Genomic DNA, 20143 nt, shown 5'->3' on the forward strand with positions numbered 1-20143 from the left:
CCTCCTGAACCATACCACACCAACCCACTGCTTAAAAATAATGCCTCCTGGCAGAATTTCCACCGTTTCCGAACTAGAAGTCTTTAACATCCTATCCAAACTAAAACCGTCCTCTCACACAAATGATCCACTCCCGTCTGCTCTCACCCAAGATCTAAAGCACGTCATTGTCCCTTATTGGACCAATATCATTAACGCCTCCCTTTCTACGGGATGTGTCCCTACCTCCCTCCAACTCGGACAAATCACGTCCATCCCTAAAAATCCCAAGGCTGATCCTAATGACCCTAACAACCTCCGCCCTATCTCCAACCTCCCTCTACTCTCAAAAGCCCTTAAAAAATGCGCCCTACTTCAATTGGATAAGCACATTGACACATACAACCTGCTTGACCCCCTACAATCAGGCTTCCGCCATGGTGGCAGCACTGAAACTGCACTGCTTAACACTGTCGATTATATCCACCTCGCCCTGGATAAGTGTGAGACTTGCATACTCATCCTTCTCGACCTCACTGCTGCATTTGACACAGTTAACCATTCAACCTTACTCAATGCACTCAAAAATCGTTTCGGCCTTAATGGCACTGTCCTAAACTGGTTCACCTCCTACTTCCAACACAGAACCCAACAAATCAAAATTCAAAACTGCCTCGCCAGCCCCACATCTGTCTCCCTCGGTGTACCCCAATGATCTATCCTCTCTCCTGCCCCCTTCAACCTCTTTATGGAACCCCTCACCCCCATACTTAAACAAGCCAAAATTAACTACCACGTATATGCTGATGACACCCAACTGTACTATAAAATCAAATCCCACTCTGATATCATTCACCTCAACACAGCCCTATCCAAGATTCAATCCTGGTTTTTCACCAACCATCTCAAACTTAATCCAAACAAAACTGAAATCATTCTCTTCTCTCCTAAAAACAACCCTCTCCCCATTCAAGCATGGATCGATGACCTTAATCCCCTTAACTGCTCTCTCTCCCTCGCCGAATCAGTTAAATCTCTTGGCATCACCATCAACAGTAAGCTTGCGCTCAATACCCATATAAAAAACTCGGCAAAAGGAGCACTCTTCACACTCCGGCATCTCAAAAAAATCAAACCGTTCATTCCAGCGGAAGATTTCAAATCGGTTATCCAATCTCTAGTCCTTTCAAAGATTGACTACGGAAACGCTTTACTCTCTGGAACACGCAAAGTTCACCGAGCCCCCCTCAAATCTGTCCTCCACTTAGCGGCCAGGCTAATAACTGACTTTAAGCGTTCTGAACATATCTCACCTGCCCTCAAGGACCTCAAATGGCTTCCCATTGAAGGCAGGTCCTTCTATAAAATTGCCTGCATTACACACAAAGCCCTTTCTCTAAAGACACCAATTTACTTCTCCAACAAACTCACTAAAGCAGGCTGCGCCCGGACATTGAGAAGCAAAACTCTCTTCTTCTCGTACCCCCACTATTAAAAATAAAAGCCTCTCAGTCACGTTCCTTCTCTGGAAAGGCCCCCAGCATTTGGAATGCACTCCCCAAAGATCTATGATGTACCCCTTCCTATATCAGTTTCAAAAAAGGCCTTAAAGTACACCTGCTCAAAAAATATTGGGGTACTTAATCCCTCTCCTAAAAATACTTGTTCTACCCACCCCATCTCCCTTAAACATTTCCGCTTTCCCCGCTCGTTCCTCACACTTCCGCATCCTGACCCCCCTCCACCCTACTTCCCTCTTTTCCCATCCTAACTTTTCCCCTCCCTCTCCCTCTCACATACTTAATCCCTCCTGGTTTATTATGACCACTGTACCTACGCACTTTTATACTGTTATTGTCTGTATTGGTCAATTGACTATATTAGTCCACCATGTATAATTGCTTCACTTTATATCAATTGTTCTGTTTCTTTACCTAAATAATTTTTATGCAAATGTAAAGCGCTCTGATACCCCCAGGTGGAGCTAGCGCTATATAAAACTTCTTAAATAAATAAATAAATTATACTGAAAATCGAGATCAAGCAAGCTTTTGCCCTTCTGCTCCGCGGGAGGTTTCTGTCCTCCCTGAGCTCACCTTAGGACACCTGCGTTATCGTTTGACAGGTGTACAGCCCCGGTCAAACTCCCCACCTGCCACTGTCCCCGGAGCGTGTTGTGCCCGGCGGGCGCTGGGTGCTTGGAGCCAGAAGCGAGAGCCCCACGGGGCTCGCCCCTCCCACCTCACCGGTTAAGTGAAAAAATTATACGAGTAGTAGTATTTCACCGGCGGCCGAAGGGCCTCCCACTTATCCTACACCTCTCATGTCTCTTCACAGTGCCAGACTAGAGTCAAGCTCAATAGGGACTTCTTTGCCCGCTGATTCTGCCAAGCCCGTTCCCTTGGCTGTGGTTCCGCTAGATAGTAGGTAGGGACAGTGGGAATCTCATTCATCCATTCATGTGCGTCACTAATTAGATGAGGAGGCATTTGTCTACCTTAAGAGAGTCATAGTTACTTTCGCCGTTTACCCGCGCTTTATCAAATTTCCAACTCTGACATTCAGAGCACTGGGTAGAAATCACATCGCGTCAACACCCGCCTCGGGCCTTCGCAACGCTTTGTTTTAATTAAACAGTTGGATTCCCCTGCTCCGCACCAGTTCTAAGTCAGCTGCTAGGCGCTGGCTGAAGCAGAACGCCAGCCCCGCGCCCCCGGGGAGGGGGCACGGGGAGAGGAGACCACCGCAGCTGGGGTGATCCACAGGAAAGGCCCGGCTCACGTCCAGAGTCGCCGCCGCCCCGGAGGGAGGTGCCTCGCCTAGCCGCGGCGCGCGCCCAGCCCCGCTTCATGCCCCAGCCTGACCGACCAGGCCCTTAGAGCCAATCCTTATCTCAAAGTTACAGATCTGACTTGCCGACTTCCCTTATCTACATTGTTCCAACATGCCAGAGGCGGTTCACCTTGGAGACCTGCTGCGGATATGGGTATGGCCCGGCGCGAGACCAGAGAGAGCATCTGAACCCGACTCCCTTTCGATCGGCTGAGGGCAACGAAGGCCATCGCCCATCCCTTCCGAACGGTGCTCGCCCATCTCTTAGGACCGACTGACCCATGTTCAACTGCTGTTCACGTGGAACCCTTCTCCACTTCGGCCTTCAAAGTTCTCGTTTGAATATTTGCTACTACCACCAGGATCTGCACCTGCGGTGGCTCCACCAGGGCCCTCGTCCCGGGCTTCCATGCCCACCGCAGTGGCCCTCCTACTCGTCGCGGCTTTGCCCCCGCGGCTCTCAGTGCCGGTGACAGCCGGGTATGGGCCCGACGCTGCAGCGCCATCCAGCGCCTTGAGACCCTTCCGGGTGAGTAGCGCGCTATACAAATGCTACGATTGATTGATTGATCGATTGATTGATTTTCACGGCTAGTTGATTCGGCAGGTGAGTTGTTACACACTCCTTAGCAGATTCCGACTTCCATGGCCACCGTCCTGCTGTCTATATTAACCAACACCTTTTCTGGGGTCTGATGAGCGTCAGCATCAGGCACCTTAACCCAGCATTCGGTTCATCCCGTAGCGCCAGTTCTGCTTACCAAGCGTGGCCCACTAGGCACTCGCATTCCATGCCCGGCTACACGCCAGCGAGCCGGGCTTCTTACCCATTTAAAGTTTGAGAATAGGTTGAGATCATTTCGGCCCCAAGACCTCTAATCATTCGATTTACTAGATAAAACTGGGGCTCCGAGCGCCAGCTATCCTGAGGGAAACTTCAGAAGAACCAGCTACTAGATGGTTCGATTACTCTTTCGCCCCTATACCCAGGTTGGACAACTGATTTGCACGTCAGGACCGCTACGGACCTCCATCAGAGTTTCCTCTGGCTTCGCCCTGCCCAGGAATAGTTCACCATCTTTCGAGTCCTATCATGCACGCTCATTCTCCACCATCCCGACAGAGCGGGCGAGATGGGCTGGTGGTGCACCCATCGTGGGAAGTGTGGTGGGATCCCACCTCAGCCGGCGCGCGCCAGCCCTCACCTTCATTGTGCCACAAGGTTTCACTCGGCTCTCCAACTCGCGCACGTGTTAGACTCCTTGGTCCGTGTTTTAAGACTGGTCAGGTGGGTAACCGACATCGCCGCAGACCCCTGGCGCCTGGTGTGGGCTTCCCCACCCGGCAGCGTGACGCAGTTGGGGCGCAGTGAGAACAGTCCGCCCCAGTCGACAGTCGCTCCGGGAGCAGGGGGCCCCGTCACTCCTTCAACCGTCCCGGCGCAGAGGCAGTCGAATCTCCCTTGGCCCCGCGGACACGGTGAAGCTGCTGTCAGGGGGGCTGTAATACCCTCCGCCGGAGCAGAGGGCCACCTGCTACCCTGAAGCCTTCCCAGCCGACCCGGAGCCAGTCACGGCACACCGCCGCAAAGGAAATGCGCCCTGCGGGGGCTGGGTAGGGCCGGGTACCGGTCCCACGGAGGGGATCCAGAACTCCCAGGCCACCGACCTTCCCGCCGTGTTGAATCCTCAGGGCGGACTGCACATACCCCACACGTTTACCTCTCGATGGTTTCACGCCCTCTTGAACTCTCTCTTCAAAGTTCTTTTCAACTTTCCCTTATGGTACTTGTTGGCTATCGGTCTCGCGCCTGTATTTAGCCTTAGCAGGGGCCTGCCATCCCGGCCGCGTGCGCCCTCTTTCCCCAGATCGCATCTGGATGGGTTTCACCCTTGCTGGGTAGCCAGCCGCGGAGGAGGGTGCCTAAGGCGCGTGCGTGCGGGCAGCTGGTGGGATACCACATACAGCCACGTGCGGCACGCAGCCAGGCGCCCCGGGACGGGCCCGGGGCAGGCCAGTTGCCAGACCCCTTCTCAGGGCTGGGCGCGCCGGCAGCGTACCTCCGTGGCAGGACCTGACGGGGGACCCTGCCACGGGCGATCGGGGGGTCTGACTTTGTGGGGGGGATGAAGGGGAAGTGGAGCTCACCCTGCGACGCCCCCAGCCGCGTCCCTGGGAAGCCCTGGGGCAATTGACGATTGAGCGACCCTCAGACAGGCATAGCCCTGGGAGGAACCCGGGGCCACAAGGTGCGTTCGAAGTGTTGATGATCAATGTGTCCTGCAATTCACACTAATTCTCGCAGCTAGCTGCATTCTTCATCGATCACGCGCGAGCCGAGTGATCCACCCGCAAGAGGCACAGGCAACTTTTCAAAAACGTTCGCCCACGTGCGGGACCAGAAGAGGCGGGAGGAAGGCAACACTGTCCATACGCCGCCTGTGCGGTCAGACGGCTCGGGCACCCCGATCAAGACTTCCCCTCTGAGAGTCAGACTGCACCGTTGGGAGAAAAAAAACATTGCCAGGCACTCGGCCGGGAGTCCAACAAGGGGGCGAGGGAGGGGGCTCCCGGAGCAACGGGAGCAGGAAGCCCCAAAGCCACCGGTCCCTCCCGGGGTAACCCAGGAGGGACCAAGTGAGTCTTCAAACCCCTCAGCCGGGCCACATGGGACAGGGTAGAACTGGGTACCTGGCAACGAGGGAGGGTCGGCCCACCTGCACATCAGCCATCCATCGCCAGGCAGCCCAAGCCATGCCAGCGGGCTGGCGATCAGCCCACCACCACCCTCGCCTGGATCTGAGGCACCGGAAGGGAAGAGCCAGGCGGCTCCCATTCCGCACGCCTCTCTCCGAGAGGAGCCATGGTCCCCTCACAGGCCCTCAGCCCCTTCTCTTCCAGGCCGCCCTGCCGCACGAGAAGGGCCGCTCCTCAGTCACCCAGAACCCGGTCAGGCCGGGATTCGGGCGCAGGAGGGCCCAGCCGGCGCCAGGGCCTTTTCGAGGAAGGGCTGGTACCAGCCAGGGGATGCACTGCCATTTGATTTCCCCCCACCGCTGGGAGGGTTGTGCCGGGTGAGCTTGGGTTCTGTCTCGGAGAGGGACAGGGGATGGGGGCTGTCCCCGATACCCTATCCCTCGCACGTCAGTCAGGCCTTCCCCAGGGGGAAGAGGCCCGCCGACATCCCTGTCCTCACCCGAGCACCCAATGCGGCTGTGGACCACTCCACGGGCCAGGGCATGCCAGGGCAGGGCCGGGCCCTATGCCTACGGTGCATGCTTGCAGGAGACAGCCGAGGGCTTCGGGCTGGCGCTGTCGGTCGCTCGGGCTGCTCTGCCGTTAATGATCCTTCCACAGGTTCACCTACGGAAACCTTGTTAAGACTTGTTTACTTGCTCTAGATAGTCAAGTTTGATAGTCTTCTCGGCGCTCCACCAGGGCCGTTGCCGACCCTGGCTGGGCCGATCCGAAGACCTCACTAAACCATCCAATCAGTAGTAGCGACGGGCGGCGTGTGCAAAGGGCAGGGACTTTATCAACGCAAGCTTATGACCCACACTTATGGGAATTCCTCATTCATGGGAATTAATTGCAATCCCCAATCCCTATCACGAACGGGGTTCAGTGGGTTACCCGCACCTGTCGGCGAAGGGTAGACACATGCTGATCCGTTCAGTATAGTGCGCGTGCAGCCCCGGACATCTAAGGGCATCCCAGACCTGTTATTGCTTGATCTTGTGTGGCTGAACGCCACTTGTTCCTCTAAGAAGTTGGACGCCGACCGCTGGGGGTCGCGTAACTAGTTAGCATGGAGGAGTCTCGTTCGTTATCAGAATTAACCAGACAAATCGCTCCACCAACTAAGAACGGCCATGCACTACCACCCACAGAATCGAGAAAGAGCTATAAATCTATCAATACTTTCCGTGTCCGGGCCGGGTGAGGTTTCCCGTGTTGAGTCAAATTAAGCCGCAGGCTCCACACCTGTATTGTTATTTTTTGTCACTACCTCCCCGAGTCGGGAGTGGGTAATTTGCGTGCCTGCTGCCCTCCTTGGTTGTGGTAGCCGTTTCTCAGGCTCACTCTCCGGAATCGAACCCTGATTCCCTGTTACCCATGGTCACCATGGTAGGCACAGAAAGTACCATCGAAAGTTGATAGGGCAGACATCCGAATGTATCATTGCCGTCACAGGGAAGTGCGATCGGCCCGAGGTTATCTAGAGTCACCAAAGTGGTTAAGGGAGCCCAGATTGGTCTTGGTCTGATCAATGCACGCATCCCGGGAGTTCAGCGCTCGTCGGCATGTATTAGCTCTAGAATTACCACAGTTATCCAAGTAACAGATGGAGCAATCAAAGGAACCATAACTGATTTAATGAGCCATTCGCAGTTTCACTGTACCGGCTGTGTGTACTTACACGTGCATGGCTTAATCTTTGAGACAAGCATATGCTACTGGCAGGATCAACCAGGTAGTCGCACCTGCTGACAGGGTGGGTTCAGGGGGCCGTGAGCCCATCCCCCTGACCGGACAACCTTCGCGCACCCCTCCCTCTCGGGAGCCTGCTGGGGGAAGGAGCCCACCCACCTGGGTGGGAGGACTCGCTGGAGGGGTGGAGAGGTGCGGTCACATGGGCACCGGCAGGCCCAGCCATCTCCCCAAGAAGGGAGAGGCGGGCCGAGGCACAGCCTGAATGAGACTCAGGGGTGCCGGAGCCTGGCGGAAGCAGCACCCCTCGGAACAGTCGTTCCAAGTTGCTGTGGAAATGTACTGGGCAGAGAGGGGTGACAGTGTGGCGCACGGGGCCTACGAACCTGCTGGGCAGCAGCATTCGAGGGCCTGGCACCACCCGACCCTTTCCGCTCGGGTCAGACCACTGGGGGACACGAGCTGCCGGGGCCGCTCGACCTTTGCTCTGCTGGGTGGGGTGAAGGGCCAGGTGGCATGCCCTCGAGTCGGATGGTCCATGCGGGGAGGTAGCTCCTTGCTTGAAACAACAGCCGAGGCTGGCCAAGCAGTCCAACCCTAAACGGACCGAGAGTGCCCAATTGATCAGAGTATGGCCAAGGCATCCCCTGGCAGGCCGCCCTGCGCAGGGGAGATGCCGGCTTCAAATCCCTGCCTGCTCCCGGGGCGAGCAGGCTCAATGGAAAGGCATACCCAGGCCCCTGGGGGCCCCAGCGGGCGGGCCCGGGAGCTGCCTTCCCCTGTCTCAGAATCGCCGGACCTCACGGAGGTCTGACTGAGCAAACTCGGAGAAAAAGGATCATCGGGAAGAGGCTGAGAAGCAGGTGTGTATGGGGGCCCCTGGGGCCCCAGCGGGCGGGCCCGGGAGCTGCCTTCCCCTGTCTCAGAATCGCCAGACCTCACGGAGGTCTGACTGAGCAAACTCAGAGAAAAAAGGACCATCGGGAAAGAGGCTGGGAGGCAGGTGCGTACCTGGGCCCCTGGGGGCCCCAGCGGGTGGGCCCGGGTGCTGCCTTCCCCTGTCTCAGAATCGCCAGACCTAACGGAGGTCTGACTGAGCAAACTCAGAGAAAAAGGACCATCGGGAAGGGGCTGAGAGGCAGGTGTGTACCCGGGCCCCTGTGGGCCCCGGCGGGCGGGCCCAGGTGCTGCATTCCCCTGTCTCGGAATTGCCGGACCTCACGGAGGTCTGACTGACCAAACTCGAAGAAAAAGGACCATGGGGAAGGGACTGAGAGGCATGTGCATACCCGGGCCCCTGGGGGCCCCGGCAGGCAGGCCCGGGTTCTGCCTTCCCCTGTTTCGGAATCGCCAGACCTCATGGAGGTCTAACTGACCCTCTCCCTAGTAATCCAGAGGAAAATGACCCCCCTTTCTTGTAATCCATGCACACGAGGTGACAGAGGGGACCCAAGGTGCGAATGTAACCGACCTCCTTTAGGAGGCAAATGAGCCCTCATCAGGACTTCCAGGGCAGCCCAGCCATCTGGTCACCCCACTGGAAAGCATTGCGTGCGACCAGATGGCCGAGGGGAAAGGTGCGACCAGATGACCGGGACCGAAAGGACTCCATTCTGCCCGCCCGAGTCTTCGCGGTAGGGCTCCTGTATGCCCACGGAGGGCTTGAGGGCTCGAGGGCTCAGTGTCCCAGGGAGCTCGGGACCCCGGCTGGGCCTCAGGCACGGGGAGGACCACCGGAGCTCTCGGGCACGGATACCCGGGTAGGACTGCCCAGGACCCAAGGAGCCTGTCCCGGGAACTTTGCCATGCCGTGGGCCGGAAGAGGGAGCACTCACTACAATCACTACCATCATCCCTTGCAAACAGGAGACACAGCCAGCAGCAAACACCATTACACAGCAACCACAGACACACTCACAACTCACCCATCACACAACTCACACACCATTAGCACCTCATCTAACATCACACACACATACAGGCAGCAAAATCAACACCAACCCACCCTCACTTGCACCCTCGCACACACACATCCCTCACCACCACCACCACCCGTCACCATGCCCCCAAAGAAGAATCCAAAGTTCACAGATAGTGAGTTAGAAGTGCTGGTAGACGAGATCATCAGAGTAGAGCCACATTTGTTTGGTACATTGGTCCAATGGACCCCCATGTCACAGAAAATCAAGATGTGGACAAGGTGAATGCTCAAGCACCAGCAAGGTGCACAAAGAACGATATCCAGAGCAGGTGGTATGTCGTGCGCAGGAGGGTCAAGAAACTCATCGAAAAAGATCACGCCCTGATTCAGTGCACCGGCGGTGGCCCTCCTGCCAAACCAGTCTACTTCAGTACCTGGGAGGAGAAGGTGCGGGACATCCTACCACCAGAGAGCGTCCATTGGCTAACAGACATACCAGAGCCTGGTGAGTACACAAACAACATACCCAAGATTGTGTGGCAAGGGGACAGTGAAACCATGCACCGCAAGCAAAGCTACAGTAACCATTAGATAATCAACCCAAGATGTGTATGCCAGTCAGACAGACACAATATCTGCCATCCCACAGTGACTTGGAACTGTGTCATGACATGCACCAACCTACAAACAAATAGAGCAAGGCAGTGGCACAATGCTAAATAGACACTGCCAGACAGTTTGTCACCACAAACACACTACCTCACAGTGCAGCTGACTGACAAGAAGGAATTGTGGGGATGCAGGTGAAGTGAGTGTATCCAAAAGCATGATGGGGTTTGTAGTCACAGATAATGCCCTCCTGATTGGCCCATCAAGACCTCGCTGGAACATGCCCACATCACAGGGAGTGGAAAATGACTGACAAGATGGCTGACACTGGCTCCTGCTGTAGGGAGCACAAGGCCCTGCTAGGGCATGTGCGCAAATCAGAAGCAGGACACCACTGACTGACATCCTGAAAGACAACTTGCACGACCTACAATGGAAGCACGTTTCATGATGGGATGTCTGGCCGGGTGGGAAGGAAGACTGACGGCTCTGACCATACTTACCAGCATGTGGAGACACCCCCCCCTCAACACAAACGCCACAAAACCCACCGGGTAGAATGCATTGCAATGTGAAATATCAGCAGAAGATACCCCATACTGGGTGCTGCTGTGTGAAGCACAGGGACTCTCTTTGGACTTGTAGACGAACAAACACCAGGATTTTACAGTCAGCCATCTTGCCATTGCCGTCACACCCCCTCACAGGGAAGCAGTTTCAAGAGGGAGGAAGTATGGGCATGCTGTAAAGGGGGGTGTGGCCAAGAGTATGATGGGAGTCGCAGTCACAGACAATCTACACCCCCCCATATGGCCCAGCAAGTTCTAACTGAACCATACTCGCCCCACAGAGAGTGGGAAGGGACTGTCTGACACTGGGCTCTCTAGTGGGGAGCACAAGGCCATGCTGGGACATGGGCAACAACAATATCAAACTCTGTCCGTGACAAGCTGGGAAAAAGCAGTGTACAGGCAGGCATCTGTTCGTACAGTAGAACATGTCATGTTTGTGAACCATCGATGCATGTAGAAACTAAGGGTGGGCGACAATTTCCATTCCGCTCGCGGAAATTGCGAAAATTCAACATTTTCGAACGCAGTTGAGTAGAGGTATTGCACAAAACGGTGGCATCTTCTTGAATAAATAATGTGCAGGGGAGGTTTCATTCTGGCACGATGCTCCTGTCACAAAAATTAAACCCCAAACAGGAAGTACACTATTTGATCTTCAACTCGGGCACGTGCTTTATTTATAATATATCTGTAAGTCTTACAGATATAAATAAAGCAGGTGCTCGAGTTGAAGGTCACTTTCAGTAACGCATTAATCAGCACAAAACATTTGTGAGCACGGTCGAGGCTAGGCAGGTGTGCTTCTTTCTCCCCATATCTACCGTCAGCAATTTGCTGTAATCATTGATGGAGGTCTGTGCATCCATGGGTTTCTCGAGCGCAATCCCCGTTTAGTTCCTGAAACCAGGAGGTTCTGTCTCCTCATCTGCTGCTCTGGTCGGTCTCTGACCCTTTATAAACAAGAGGCATGTGAACTGCATAGAAGCCCCGCCCCACACACTGGCGGTGTGCAACATCTTCCCGCCCTTTCCCCAGTATGATGGACAGCTCACTCGAGGGACCCCTGCGTACATCGGCACGGTGGCAAAGTTACAGACACACATGGTCACTGGAGACAACTCTTCTGGCCCTTTACGCAGCTGTAGTGTAGGAAAAGCGCCATACATTTACCCAATGAGGTAGCACTTACTGATTATCCAGTAGAAAGTACTCCAGTTGAGTAGAGGTATTGCACAAAATGGTGGCATCTTCTTGGATAAATATGCAGGGCAGGATTCATTCTTGCACGATGCTCCTGTCACAAAAATTAAACCCCAAAAGGAAGCACTTAACTATTTGACCTTCAACTCGGGCACCTGCTTTATTTATATCTGTAAGAATTACAGATATAAATAAAGCAGGTGCCCGAGTTGAAGGTCAAATCCAGTAACGCATTAATCAGCACACAAATCTCCGTTATCATGCAAAATTTCGCATGATCGCAGAGATTGTTTGCCGTTTCGCGATATTTTGCGAAAGGCACTTTTGCAAATTCCGCCCACCCTTAGTAGAAACATAACTCACATTGTGTGTCTCTTCCAAACACAGGTAGTGCTGGGGACCCAGCACCAAATGAAGAGGATTCCCCGGCCCAGAATCTGGTGGACACTGAGCTCTCTGTTTTGACTCTGTCTCTGTCCTCTTCGTATGACGACGACCAACATGGCCCCTCCGGTGTGAGTCATCATGCAGCACCAGCAGCATCAACATCTGCACCCCCTGTACCCATGCCTCCAGCATCTGGAAACTGACAGGGCACCCCCGTCAACACGGACAGACCAAGGCCACTGAACACCCACAGCACAGGGACACAGGACCCCCCCGGAAGCTACAGTAAACACCACCAGCAACACCACCCAAGGCGTCCCAGTGTCAACTGTGCGTCCCGCTGCTGGTCCTGCCCGTGTGGATAGGGGTGCTGGGAGGGTTGGGAGGCAGAGGGCACACCTTGCAGAGGGTTCTGAACTGCATGATGACCGCCAACTGGCACGCATCATAGATGCATACCAGGAGAGCACCGGAGGATTTGGCCAGGTTGTGGGGATCCTCAAGGACATGCAACAGGAGCAGGCTGCCCACCATGCCCGCATGGAGGCCAAGTGGGATGCCCTTACTGCGGTGCATCGGGACATACTCCAATGCCTCCGCCAGATCAACACAAACCTGTCCACACCTCCCTGTGTGGCCACATCATCTGTTGCAACACCATCTTCCAGCGCCATAGTGTGGGAGGAGGACCGTGGTGGAGAGTCCCCTGCACCGCAGAGGCCTGCACGTGAGGATCCCCCCCAGGAAGAAGAGGGGTCGTCCGAAGAAGGACATGTGAGAGGCAGATGTCCCAGCACATTCCCCAGAGCCTCTAAACCTGTCCTGAACAATGTTCTTTGTGCGCAACCCGTTCACCTTGTCCAATCGCACACAACTCGCCCACATGAAATGGAGGGTTCATGTTGGGCCAATGTAGCAGATGACTGTGGACTTTACTCTGGACATTTCATCTACCAGCACTTCCAACTCTAATGTGAACTTTGGATTCCAAAACCAATGTACAGCACTCACCATCCTGTGCACTTTCCTCACACATGTTCGAAAATAAACTCACCCGTACACCATACTTGCCTCTGTTGTGATTCCAAATTGTCATGTGTCATGGAGATGTCGTTCTGCTTCACAACACAGTGCATGCCAAATACTGCAACAACGTGACCAACGTTAGGTGAGTCATGGTGATGTGACACATGTGAGGGAGACACACCACTATGGCACCACAACACATATTCACCATGGCCATGTTACTCATCACACACAATGATGTTGACTTGAAACACATAGGTATGCTCAACCACAACACCTATCCACAGTCAGTGGTAACAAGTCCACAGGTGAGGTAAGCAAATGTCAGTCAGATGTGGGAAGACCGACAACACACCTAACAAGGCATAGCACAGGTTCATTACACATCAGCAACATGTTTATTCAAAAATAGTTGCAAGGCAACTGTACGTTACGGTGGACACACGGTCACAGAATTGTAGTCCAGGGGTGTGTGGCACATCACTTGATATCAATTGACTACTCCCACACTGGTGTTGGATTCTGGGTGTTGGAGGTCAGTGTTAAACATGCATCAGGCAAATTACCCTATGAAGGACAGAGACAAGACACAGTCAAAAGCACAGCAGAACAGGAGAGAAATGCAATACACATGCACAAAACATGTCGCAAGAAACCTACACAAAAACAAGTTAGCAGAACTACCCTATTGTGGAGTACACACCACCTGAATAGACACATCACTGCACGCATCCAGTCAAGTGGCTCACAGACACACTCAGACAGCAACAGAGCAGCCACAACACATTCCAGGCTAACTCCATACATAGACAAAACAACCCTGGAAACTCACATTCAGGTGAAGAAGTTGTTGATGAGCTGTCAGCGGACGTCACCCTCATCCTCATCATCACTAGCATCTTGGCCCAGGCCGGGATCCTCCACAGGTGCCGGAGGTTGGTCATCGTCATCGTCATCCTTGTTGAGAGGCACCTTGTTCCGCACTGCCATGTTGTGTAGCATAAAGCATACAAGGATTATTTTGCACACCTTTGCAGGCTCATATGGGAGGGCCCCTCCGGTCTTTTCCAGGCAGCGAAAGCGGCTTTTCAGGTGGCCGAATGTCCGCTCAATCACCCTCCTGCTCCAACCATGTGCCTCATTGTAGCGCATCTCGGCTGGTGTCACAGGGTTCCGGAGGGGTGTCAGCAACCACGGCATGTTGGGGTATCCGGAGTCACCAACACACACAAAAATGAACAAGTAGCTGAGTTTTGTAAGAGTGCAGAATACAACATTGACAAACAAACACAATGATAAACAGTCAGTATACACCGACAAGCCAGGTATGCTGAGCTGGCATCTGTGACATCAGTGTTGTAATGCGACTACTCCTCATTATGTAGGCATCGTGCGCAGAACCAGGGAACCGTGCACACACATGTGTGATAGACATGTTTGCAAGACATACCACCAGAGCTTTGATTGAGTGGAAATGTTTCCCGTTCCGGTATGCCTGCTCATGTGCCTGTGGTGGTATCAGGGCCACATGTGTCCCATCAATAGATCCGATGACGTTCGGCATCCTCCCCAGTGTATAAAAGGCATCCTTTATTTCAGGCAGTTCAGCTGGGCTTGGGAACTTGATGTACAGGTCTAGGAAATGCAACATCCTCCAAGACATCGCGTAGCACCAGACTGAACATAGTTTGTGACATACCACCAGCAGTAGCCACAGTTTACTGGAAGGTACCAGTAGCAAAGAAGTGCAGGGCTGCCATCACCTTCACCTCTGGGGTCAGTGCTGTAGGGTATGTCCGGCCAGGTAGCAGATGTGGCGCCAACTGCTCCGCCAACTCCTCAATCAGTGGCCTGGTGAAGCGGTACCATCGGATGCAGTCGCGTTCCTGCATGGTTGCAAGGTCTGGGAACGGTCGATGGCCAGCTGGTGCCCTGCAGAATAGAGATGAACAAAGGAAGAATGTTGGTTCATCCACCCATGTGGCCATGACTAGGCTCAATATCACATGATAGATCATGACATTACACAATGTACTGAGGTGTGTGCTGTTGGGCATGGACACATATGTCACCTACATGACCATCACCTCACATCTCAATTCCACATGTCCACATGAGTCCCATATAGTGCAATGGCCAATCAACTGGCTGTGTCACCCGACCTATGTACTGCTGTGACGTTACAAACACACACCACAGTGACAAGTGAGGCCTGATGTCTCCCAGGCATCACAGATCTTTGCCATGCAGAAACCCAGGGTCCCTGTATTGCCACATCGACACTGGCATGGACATAGCGTATTGCGTACACACCACAAGGCAAGCGTGAGTCCCACAGGTAGTGGCCACTGTTGTTCCTGCACGCCCTACATGTACGTCTCTTAGACACACACACACCATCAAGGTTGAAGCATATACAACATGGATGTGGAGACTGTCACCCATTGGGCACATTTGATCAGACACATCTGAGACACAACATGCACACAGACTGTGGGTGCACATCAGTATTGTGGCTACAGGTCTCACTGTGACGTACATGCCATGACCCCCAGGACTCAGGGTGTATGTGACATGGCCCAAACATATCCAACATGAAACTGTGTCCGTGCAGCCTTACATGCCATGGGACACTGTGTGGCCAATGCTGTAGTGTGGTAGGTGTGCACAGGTGTCCCTGGCAAGTAATTGTGTGTTAAATCCGTCGAATAGTCACACCAATGAGGTCCGATGCGGGTGACAATGCGTATGCATTGCACGGTTCATGACCGAGCCGTGCGTACGCTTTGCCATTGACTGCAATGAGGTCCGACGCGGGTGACTATCATGCATACGCGTCTGGCAGGCATGGTTCGAGACAGGCGTACGCCTTGGCCATTGAATCGTATGGAGACGGGTGTGTGTGTATTTTAAAAATACGCATTGTACAGTCAGTTGAACAAGCCGGGCGCACCCATTGGCTCTGGACTGTCATGGAGACGGATGCGGATTCAAAACTTGTACGAGTTGTGCGCTGGAAATTCAGTTGGATGCCTACAACAATGTTGCAATTTCAAGTGTTTCATGAAGGTGAAGATTTGAATGATGCGGAAGGCGTGTCTACGAGTCGTACATTTCCATGGATTGGCCAGATTCATAGAATGCAACCGTGTTGGACCTATCACTTGGGACACATGGCACAGATTCTGCCTCTGCAGCACAGATATAAGGCTGGCTGGCCCCCGGGGAACTCACTTGCCTGCACTACATGCTACTGGACCACATCCCTGCTACCACTGCTGCTGTCTCTGCATCCTCTGGCTCCTGCTATGGCACGTACTCTGGAGAGGCTTCCCAGCCTTCACTGAGGAGGAGAACCAGGCCCTGCTGGACGGGCTCCTTCCACAGTACAGCAAGCTCTATGGGAAACCAGGGGAGCAGGTGAGTGTGCAGTCCATTGCCCTCCTAATTATGTATGTTGTCTGACTAGCAGTACTTACAGTGTGTACACCAGCGGCAAGCATTCTCACTGACTACTTTCATCACCCAAAGTGTGTAGGTACATGTAATCAACAGGTGTCCTGCTGCTAAAGTGCATTAGTGCAAGCTTAAACTATCCAGGCATTGTTAACATGTCAGAGATGCAGGTGATTTGTCCTTCTCCATGGTTGCACTACCTGTGTAACTCATTTCCCTTTGTGATGATGACATGTATATCCAAATGTGTGCAGCACAAATCTGGGGCATGTGTGTTAATGTACTTAACTTTGTCATCTCCACAGGGAAGTTCGTTCGGTGGGGGTCTACAAGCGCCGGATCTGCAACTGCCAGAAGAGGTGGCAGGACCTTCGGGGCTGGACCCGGAGGATAGCTAGAGTCCAGCTGAAGCTGTCACCTCCACACAGGAGGGGCGGTCACCGGACCCTGACCCTCCACATGCTCTGGATCCTGGCGGTGGTCTTCCCGGACCTGGATAGGCAGCTGAAGGCCAGACAGCAGCAGGAAGGGGGTAAGTCCATGCCTAATCTGTGTACTATGTCTGACATGCTAATTGCAGTTTTTTGGCCTGGTCACACTTCCACATTACGTAGGTCTTGTAGTCCAATACTCAGGTCCCTCAATTGTGTGATGCACCCTCCTCATCTGTTCCACAGGTGTGGCCCCTACAGTCTGTTGCTTGTGTCACTAGGGCACTGTGTCCCTGCAGTCAACTATGCTTCAGCTACCAGACTAGAAAACAAGTAGAGAGTCTTGGCTCCAATCAGTAAGGCTGAGCATCAAATACCAAACCATCAAAATTGCCAATACTGATAATGTTTCAAACATTCCTTCCCTGGTGTATGGAAAAAAATCTGTAACACCAACAGCCAGATTTTGTTATTTTAATTTTAATTTAACAACCTTTTCATTTTTGCTAGCTTCAAAAGAATTACTTTTTTGAAAATGCAGCACAACTTTATCAAAACAAGACAATAAAAAACATTTTTAAATACAACTACTCATCATACCACATGACTCTCTTTAACATTCCCACATACCACTCACATATCCCATTCTCCAAACATTCATAACCCACACTGATCAGCAACCATCCAAACAACACAACTGCAGCCTGGCCTCAAATCCTACTTTCAACAATTAAACCACACCGGGGGCAGCTACCAAACATCGCCAATATTTTAAATACAATAATCCCTACTGTGCACTACCAAAGATGGAGAAAATACTCTTTGATACTTTTATATCCAATTTACATTGCACAGAGAGGCAACCCAAAGTAAACAACAAAAGATTGTTTGGCACCAAGCAACTAAACACAACATGTCGACGCGCTTCGAGCCCGCTACTTGGGGGGCTCTCTTCAGGACCAAAATCACTGAAATAAAAGGAAAAAATCCTTATTACCGCAATGTCACGGTGTTTATACAGCTATACCAACCATGACACACCTACCAGTGTAAGCCTGCTTACCTCTAAAATGCAGTGAAATTCAAATCACTGTTCAATGTCACAAATTTTAGTCGTGAGGTATCTAAAGGAAAGAATAAAAAAAAATGAAAGATAATTAATCATGTCCCACTAACAAATGGTCATTGTCTGTGTTCTTAACTTAAAGGAATACTTACAGAAAAGAGGGAATAGTCAATGGCCCAATCACTTATGGCTCATTTCAATGGTAAATTATCACCAGACTGTTGGAAGAAGGAATAAAGCGGGTGTTGGAGTAATCCATAGTTGTCATTATGCAGCTCGCTGTTTAAAAATTTATTAGAAACAATCTTTACCTTAGCTCCTAATTTTGAATCATAACATGGCACCACCTTCCATAAGGTGGAGCGGTAAGGAAACAAATTATCCGTTGTCGTTCAAGTTTCTGTAAAGAAGAGAGAAAGCCGCTGTCAGCGCAACCAAATGGATTGACCATGTCTGTATATTAGTTTAGACAGTGGGAAAGTGAACAGACCACCACCAACAAACGCGTGAGTAACCTCCAGTCCATGCAAAACTTTTCTTACGTCTCATGCACATGACTGAATACCTAGCCGCACCGAGCAAAATATCTCAGCGCACGGCATAAAAGCGCTGTTTAGCTACATTCAGCTACCGGACAGCATCTGTTCCCGTGACTCTGTTGTGTGTTTCATGGGTGGTTCAATTGTTTGCCCAATGCCTGAGATCTGACATGTGATCTGTGTGTGCCCTTGATATGTGTTCCAATTGCTGGTCTGACTTGCCACTGTGTCCTTGAGGCAGCTGGGTTACATGCATGGCAGACTGTGATGTGTTAATGTACAGGGAGTGGTGTTTGCAGAGACTCATATGTCTGATTTGCATGATGTGGGGTCTTCTGGGTCCTGGATATGTTATTTGCAAGGGATGGGCAAGTTCGCCGGTCATCTGCAGAGTTAGCTTTACCCCTGAGCTAGGATTGTGAGTGCAGTGCATACTGTTGTTGTCTGGTTGCCCTGCCCCTGTGACAGGAGACAGTGTTGACTTACTTTCCAGGCATCCCAGTGCCATGGCATTTAACTTGCTATGAGTGAGCCTGCATTGTGTTCAAGTGTGCACCATGCACCCCATTGTGGCATTGCTCATCAGGACATGAGAACATCATAGTGTGTGTTCCTGCAATGCATCACAAGCATGTGAAATGAGTATCTGCCCATTCCTTCCTCCGGACACCTGTACTGAGTCAGTAGCAAGAGATGTGCTGTGTGTATAGTGACATACTCCTACATGTTCAATTGCATGTACAACTAATGTGTGGGTGTTGCATGTCCGCCCATTGGGGTCTTAGCATCCAACATGCAACAGAGATATGTGTGCAAGTCAAGGAGGGATATGTGTGCCATGGTTGATGTTAAGAATGACAATTGGCTTATTCTAAACAGTGTTGGTACTTTGAGCTGTGTTCAGCTGATGATGCCAGGGCTTGCCCTGTGATGTGATGTACTCACTGTGGTGTGTGCAGTCAGTGCAGGTGACTGATGTTCTCTTACTTCCTATTCCTATCCAGATACATCCACAGCCACAGGAGGGGACAGCTCCACAGACCAGGATGAGCCACAGAGCCTGACAGGGACAGAAGGAGAGGGGTCGGGGGGACGCAGTGGCACGGAGGGTGAGTGGAGCCACACAGAGGAGTCGTCAGCACCATCTCCCCCAGCTGAGGGCCACAGCAGCTCTGAGGATGACTCCCTTGTGGAGGCGGGTGTCAGCAGCCACGAAACCCCAGCTAGTGAGGCTGCCCACCACCGCCACCACCACCATCACCACCCTCCCATCGGCTCCCAACCCAGAGGCCCCTGTAGGCTCCTGTGTTCAGGAGCATGTCTCCTTTGTGCCAGGCACCACACCCCCTGCCCCTGTGTCCCCTGCTGCCCTGAGTGAGGAGTTTGTGGACTTACTTAGACAGATCCATGTAGGGCAGACGTCGATGCTGAAGGTCCTCCATGCACACACAATTCTGTTGACGCAACTGGTGTCGTTCATGGAGGGAATTTCCTTGGACATGTCTGCCCTACAGAGGACCAATCAGTCCATGGCCTCCTCCCTGACGGCAGCAGTGTCCCTCCTCCAACAGTCCCGCACCCCTCCTACACCTGCACCACCCACGATTCCTAGCAGCCTACCTGTCCCAAGCATACAAACACCTGCACATTCGCACAGAGCCACAGACACAGGCAGCACACAAACACCCAAACCA

The 20143-nt window shown here is 52.6% G+C and overlaps 1 non-coding gene and 3 pseudogenes across 1 annotated transcript; all 4 read right to left on the minus strand.

Annotated features, from left to right (window-relative positions):
* The window catches only part of LOC146855333 (28S ribosomal RNA), a 4868-nt pseudogene extending 1947 nt beyond the window's left edge, over positions 1-2921 (minus strand).
* Positions 2922-2924: 3 nt separating this feature from the next.
* On the minus strand, positions 2925-4078 carry LOC146855334 (28S ribosomal RNA; annotated as a pseudogene).
* Positions 4079-5014: 936 nt separating this feature from the next.
* LOC146855335 (5.8S ribosomal RNA) lies at positions 5015-5171 on the minus strand. Its single transcript, XR_014959201.1, has one exon. It is a non-coding gene; the product is annotated as a 5.8S ribosomal RNA (ribosomal RNA).
* A 980-nt stretch (positions 5172-6151) lies between these two features.
* On the minus strand, positions 6152-7288 carry LOC146855336 (18S ribosomal RNA; annotated as a pseudogene).
* Positions 7289-20143: the final 12855 nt, after the last annotated feature.

This window comes from Triturus cristatus, chromosome 4_1 (assembly GCF_964204655.1).
Source record: "Triturus cristatus chromosome 4_1, aTriCri1.1, whole genome shotgun sequence".
NCBI classification, from domain to species: Eukaryota; Metazoa; Chordata; class Amphibia; order Caudata; family Salamandridae; genus Triturus; species Triturus cristatus.